Genomic DNA, 7085 nt, shown 5'->3' on the forward strand with positions numbered 1-7085 from the left:
AGCATCATGGAGAGATGGTTTATATCCCCCAGAGATCCGGAGTGAGAGCCCTGAGGCAGGGAGCTGGCTTGGGGGGACAGGGACTCTGCCTGCTGTGTGAAGTAAAAACAGGGGCTCTGCTCCTCAGACAGAGTGAAGAAAGGCAGCAGCAAGAGAGCTCCTGAGAGATGAGAGGAAAAAGCACAAGAACAATATTAGACCCAGATTGCATCTGTCTCTCCTATTTTTCACATTAAAGGGTAAAGCTTTCCATCCGTGGCTGCTGCACAGGAGCAGATCAGCCAGCCCTGCAGCACCACGCCACACACCATTAAGCAGATGGCCCAAGTGCTTGCTGCAGGAGCCTGGCAGTGGAGAAACCATCTCCCCTCTGGATTTACTCACGGCAGTCACAAGACAGGAGGGAGGGTCAGCAAGGAACTGCTGTGAATGGTTCCACAACCTAGTGGAGAGGCAGCGTGTGGAGCCTGCCTGAGCCCTGGCTGCCCTGACACTTCTGGAGCAGTGTGTTGCTGCAAGCTCACAGGAGAGCCATCTCTTCCCAAGCTGCCTTGGCTTTCCATGCCCAAGGAGGAATGAAGGGGTAGTATTTGGCAGTGAAAGCACAGAAAGAAATGAAGAACCACAGGACATGGAACCGCTCCCTCGAGGACAAGTCACTGCTCAGCTCAGGCTGTTGGACACTTGTTTCCTTCCATCCCTTTTGGGTGCAATGCAGGTGACTGTTTAAATATTCTAGCCCACTGCCAACTTCACAGTGCTCCCCTGCTTCTGCAGGCAGAGGGGAAAGAACAGAGCAATGCAGGTTCAGAGCCACCCTTGGGTTATGAAGGGACAAGCTGCACATTAGCCATCCCCAAAGCCAGGAATACCCCCATCTTGCCTATTTCTAAGAGACTCCCTTCACTCTCCCCAGCCATCCCTGGCTTAGCTGAGCCTGAGTGCAACACTTGGAAGGTGCAGAACCTGCCAGAGGACATTGCTATTCTCAGGTAGGAGCCAGCACGGCCAGGGAATTTGTGGCTGTGATTCACACATACCTGCAAGAGCAGCAGCATCTGCAGCAGGTTGTTTTGCAAGGGCCAGGCATTGCTCTAGTGCTCTGCAGCTTCCTTCCCACTGGGCTGCAGCACCCCAGGCTGCCCAGCTCCCCAGCAGCCCAGTTTAAGATTGGATTCTTGCTGCTCAGTCTTCCCACAGTAATTTCCTTCCCACCTCCGTCACATTTACTGGTATTCCTCAGTGCAAGTGAGAGCTTTCCTGCCATACAGCAGGTTACAGCTTCTATCTGCTGTTCCCAGTGTGTTCTGCAAATGGCAGCACAGGTTATCCATTTTTGGAAGTTTAGCCTGACTGTACAGTCACCTTCAGTCAACTCAAACACAGTCACAGCCCAGATGGACTCCCCACTTCACATCCCTTTTAATGAGATGCAGCAGCATCTCAGAGAGCAGCACAGAGACCTCTTCATACCTGAAACTCTTCCTCCTTTTCCAACTTGTGCAGTTTTGCCAGCTTGTTCTGCCAGAACCTAAATAAAGCTGAAAACTTGATTCCAACACTACTAACAGAAGGACTTCTGCAATTGTCAGCAGAACACCAGAAATTCAGGCACTTCTCCTAAACAGTATTGACAAGTGATAGACAGTAGCATAATGATTTCAGTATCATAAAGCTAGAAAATAGCCTAAAGATCAGCACTGGGCTTTCTCAAGTTTCTAGCTGCACAGCATTTAGCTGTGTACTTTATTTGTCCCCTCCCTTGGAGGGTGACAGTCTATTTCTTACAGTCAGACCTCTGCCAGCAACCCCATTCAGAAAACAGTTCTTTCAGAAACTCTTGGGAACCTGCTTCACCCCTCAGTGCATCGTCCCCTTGACTGCACCACGTATCAGCTCCCAGCTTCAACCTCTTCTTTCAAAGTAATGAAGACACCCTCTTGGACTCACGTCATCTTCTTTCCTGTAATGATTTTAAACACCACAAATACAATCTCCTGCTTTCAGTAGCTACAGTGGCACAACAAAGATCCCTGAGGGATCACTTTATGTCCCAACCTGGGCAAGCACGTACTCGATGAGCTTCGCTTTAGCCACAGGTTGGTAAAGTTTTGGTCTATCTAGTTCTGATCTTGTCAGAATTGTATTTGAATTCTTCTGACAGATTCCTGGCCTGCAGTTTGTTAACAGATCGTTGCTGAGGCAAGATGTTTGAAATTAGAGTGGTTTTGAAGAGCAGAGACACATGGTGGGTTTGTTCTCCAGTTCAGTGATTATCTCCCTGCCTGGCTCCACTCCTAACACAAGTTCACCTTGGGACGTCCCAGGAGTTGCTGGCTACTTTGGGAACTAGTGAGTGTGTCTGCTGGAACATGCACAAGACACAGCCGTGACCAGGGTTCAGCTACAACTGCAGCTGCTCTGCTTTCAGGTTCTGGACAATCTGCATTGCTTCTGGTCAGCTCTGCTGAAATCCATCCCCATGCAGGGCTGGATGGTGCAAGGCCCCAGCATATTCTCCCAGCAGCTCTGCAGACATCACTGAGCACAGAGGCAGCCCCTCAGTTATCTGCACCTCATGCAGCAGAGGTACCAGTGTGGCTGCCCACAGCACAAGAAAGCATCTCTCGGGCTTTCTGTCATTTCACATGCATGTGATCTGTCAGCTTTCCTTTTGAGTGGTTGTAGGCACCAGTTCCAAAGCCACCAGCTGCTGGGCACCACACTCCCAGTAGTGCTATCCTGGGGTCCTTGCAGACTGTTGCCTGAGTGCTGCAGGCTCCACTGCTGTGCTGCCGAGTGCTCGAGGCCGCCTCAGTGTGTGCAGCTCCTGGGGTTGTCTGGCTGTCCTCTGAAAACCTGAAACAAACAAGTTCAGGTGCCAAGTAACTCCACCAGAGAATGCTGGGACAATGAAAAGCCCCTGCCCACCACTCTATCCTGATGCATAAACCCACTTCTGTCTCTATAGGATCAAAAGCCTCATCTGCCAGGACTTTGTTCCTTCAACTTCCTTATTCTACAGAGCAAAACACTGACTGATGATTTACACTTGTTACCCTGAAGAAACAGCATGTTTGTTTTCCATACTGCAAGAGCAGGTGCAAGCTTTGTGGAGTAAAACTGTACCAAAGATTTTGCTGAACATTCCAAGTTACCCAACGTCTCTTTAAACAAGGTCCAAGAACTCAAGATGCCATTTGGCACTCGTGCACAGAGAAAGCACTGAATACAGAACTGGGAAGCCAGGCAGGGTATAAATGCAGACAGCAAGATACCTGGGAGTTTATACATGATATCCACACATACTGTAGAGACAGAGGCCTCAGCTTTAATGCCCACCTGTTGAGAAAAACACTTCCAGTCCTTGTATCTCAAATAAGTTTTCAGAAATGTATCTGGAGCGCTATTTAACTTTCGTCAGATGCCTTGTGGGATGGCAAACCTGGACTGCGGCTTTCTTAAGGGTAGAAACAGACTTCAGGGCTGCTTACAAGAAAGAAAAAGTTTGTATTCTTCAAGCTTCAGCACAGTTCATCACACCAGGTGAAGTATGAAAGCATGTAACCCTAGATTTTCAAAGAGGATACTTCAGACAGTACAAGGCTGACCTTCCCCATGCTGAACAGACCATTTGCTGTCTGTCAGGAGACCATACAAGCACTGCTTTTATAGACTGATCCAGACTCTTAAAAACGTCATTTAACTTGACACTCTTTCCCCCAGTCTTTTTTCTTCTAAACACTTTTAGACTCAGCCAGCTCTTCAGACCAGGACCAGCACGTTAAGCTTCTTCCAAGCCAGGACACTGGGTATCCACTGACAGAGGTTGTGCCCCGTGACTCACGCTTTACCCCATCACCTGCTCAGAGGAAGGCAGGGCAGTTGCCAGGGTGTGGTGGTCCTGACAACTGAAGGACTCTGAAGGACTGTAGAAAACACCAACAAGACATGTGTGTACACAGTGAAAGGCATCAGCCCAGGAGCCAAGGCTGCAACACCTTTGAGTTGAAAGTATGAAAAGGCCAATGTAAGAGGTTCAGAAAAGATCTTATTCTTAAGAGCATCGGTTGTGTCTCATAAATGGGAAGGAAACAGGTATCCTGTAAAGCTGAGAGAGAGAAACTAACATTTGTCTGAATCTCAGACAGTCATTAGCCAGCAATAGATGGAGCTAGTGGTGCACCAAGACGACTTTGAACTCGGGAAGAGATGTACCTGCACATCTGCAAAGGAGCCAGGCACATACCTGGGAGGATGGGAAAAGACACTGTATTACCAGAAGGTAAAACAATAATTGCAGGACATCTGCTTAGTTGTCAAGGACCAAGAGGGAAATAAAGCTGTTGTCCCCTCTAGCTAAAACCTGCTGTTTCTTTTTCCCCAGACTCTCAACCACCAACTGCTCTACAGTTTGTATGCCAATCCAATTTTGACGCCTGTAATTCACCCCAGAGACTGTTTATTTTAACTTTATCAAGTGAAGAGAAAAACAACTGTGTTAGAATAAAAAAAGAGCATCTGGCAGCAGGATACTCTTTCCCTCAGACAGCTTCCCAGCCTGACTGGTGCACAAGAAAACGGGATTTTAGTCACACAAGGGTTGAAAGAAGGGGAGGGAAGACAGTGCAGAGCACAGGTGCTGTGTGTGCTTATCCAAAAGATGGTCTTTCTTGGTCTGTTGGAACAAATGCTCTCAGTATACTGTGCTCTACCTCCAAAGAGGCAGCTAAGCCTGATCTGGGCCCTGCAGGACACAGCAGCGATAACACCAGGCACAGGGAACTGTCTGATGCAGCCTGTGCCGAAAAAAGTGACCTCTGGAACTCCTCCAGCTTTGTCATGTATCCCCAGGAGTCCCTGGCCCGTGTGGGACAGAGCAACGTGGCTGGCAGTCAGCAGAAACCAAACAGCTCTTTGGAAAACACACACATTCCTTCCTTTCCCTGAATTTAAACTGCCAGGCACCTTTTCCCCCTCTTCAGTGGCACAGCAACCTTGAGTAATGTCAGCACATGTCAGAGTTCACCATCTGCAAGGTGCCCTCAGTGAGAACTTGTAAATCAGGGCATCTCTCCTTTCCCAATCCCTAACACAAGCTGATTCCCTCATATTTCAAGGCAGGGCTTTCCCCTTCCCTGGCAGGGGCTAGTGCCAGGCTTGTCTCTGCAGTTCCTCCAGTCTGAACACTGGTGCTGGGTTTTTTCTGCAGGACTGGCACAATCAGGAGGTTGGGGTTTGGGTTTCTTTCCTGTGGCTGTTTCTGTTCCCTCCCATTGGCAAGTCATTTTGAATACTGGAGGAAGAAGCCAACATCAGACAATAGCTTTGCCCACTCATCCCAATTCTGTTGCATCCTCTCATCTGAATAACACACTGATGGAGAGCACTGATGATCAGTAATTAGGGGGCACATTACAGACATGTAGCTTTGGCCTGGACATGTGTGACCCCAGTTTAAGTTCTAGGCCATCTGCTATTGGGGTGCTGTTCAGAGGGAGCCTGCAGGATGCCTGACTCACTTCTGATGTAAGAGCCACCACTCCTCTTGGAAAGCAAGGCAGGCCTGCTCCTCTCAGCAACACCACCTACTCAAACATCGTGTTCTGAGCATTAACTACCTCAAGAAAGACACTTTACTTGGTAAAACACTTGGAGAAAGTTTCCTTTAGGCAAGGAGCCAATGCACCACTTACGCTCTTGTGTTGTTCTAGAGGGCTTCATCATGTAATTAACATTTAATGTCTGGAACAAATGACATTTTACTTCATCAAGACTTTTCATTTCAGGCACTTACATGTCTAGAAAGCAGATTAGGTACGTATAGATTTGGAAAAGTCTCAGTCCATGTCTGCTTTGCTTTAAAATGCATCTTTTCTGGAGGTGCTGCCACAAGCTCTTTATGGATACAGTAGGATGTTCCTTTCAACAGGAGGAAAAGTTAAAATGAAGGTCAGATGGGGTTTACTCAGAAAATACCAACTTTGCTCCTTGCCAAGCAGCAGGACTGCCCTCATTTTGCAAAGAGGCATCTACCTTTTTGCTTTCTCCTTACAGCCACTACATTAATAACACAGCAGTTTTAGGGGGAGGGTTCCATTTTCTTGTGCAGTTGGATTTTCTTTTTCTTTCTTTTGTCCTTCACCCTTGATTTCCTTTGAAAGACTCAAAGTTTTACAAACACCCTTAGACAAGTTCTACTGCTGTTAACACAGCATCACCCCAGTTAAAACCAAGGCAAAGGAAGAAGTAACAGGACAGCACAGGTTTACCCAGGAAAGCAGAGTCGGAGCCTGGATGAGGATCTCCTCTGCTCCTGTCCCTGGAGCACACTCGGGGTGAGCAGGGCGAGGCAGGGGCTGAGGCAGCTCATTTAGCACCATGGGACTGACCCACAGCAACTGCTGAGGAGAAACTGGATGGAGGTTTGTCTGGGGAGGTTCCAGCACAGCTCGTTTGGGCCTGCAGTGGCATCCCAGGGTTCCCAGACCAGGAACAAACCCTTCCCTGTCCCACCTGCCAGTGGCCTGCGGCCATCCAGAGACTGAGGCTGAGCTCATCCATGGTTACAGCTATCAAGGGTGGGTGTGAGGAGGCTGGCGCCAGGCTGTGCTCAGGGATGGCCAGTGACAGGACAAGGGGCAACGGGCACAAGCTGCAACAGAAGAGGTTCCAAAGCAACACAAGGCAGAGTTTGTTCCCTGTTGAGGTGAGGGAGCACTGGCAGGGGCTGCCCAGATGGGCTGTGGAGGCTCCTTCTCTGGAGACATCCCAACGCACCTGGACGAGTCCCTGTGTGCCCTGCTCTAGCTGGCCCTGCTCTGGCAGGGGGCTGCACTGGATGAGCTTCGCAGATCCCTTCCAGCCCTCGAGGTTCTGTGGCTGCTGCGCACAGCACCTGCTGCTGCTGCTGCCGCGGGCAGCGGCGGGGCCTTCCTCAACGGGCCCCGGGCACGGAAACTGACGCGCACGGGGGCAGGAGGAGCCGGAGCGCCGCGGCCTGTCCCGGTGCGGCCTGTCCCGGTGCGGCCTGTCCCGGTGCGGCCTGTCCCGGCCCGGCCCGCGCGGGGCCCCTGAGGCGGCCA

General features: G+C 49.9%; 1 long non-coding RNA gene across 1 annotated transcript; it reads right to left on the reverse strand.

The window, feature by feature from the left end:
* Positions 1 to 4856: 4856 nt before the first annotated feature.
* On the reverse strand, positions 4857 to 7061 carry LOC133627269 (uncharacterized). Its single transcript, XR_009820051.1, has 3 exons — positions 6781 to 7061; positions 6037 to 6655; positions 4857 to 5922 (listed from the first exon to the last, which is right to left on the reverse strand). It is a non-coding gene; the product is annotated as an uncharacterized LOC133627269 (long non-coding RNA).
* Positions 7062 to 7085: the final 24 nt, after the last annotated feature.

Source organism: Colius striatus, chromosome 19 (genome assembly GCF_028858725.1).
Source record: "Colius striatus isolate bColStr4 chromosome 19, bColStr4.1.hap1, whole genome shotgun sequence".
NCBI classification, from domain to species: domain Eukaryota; kingdom Metazoa; phylum Chordata; class Aves; order Coliiformes; family Coliidae; genus Colius; species Colius striatus.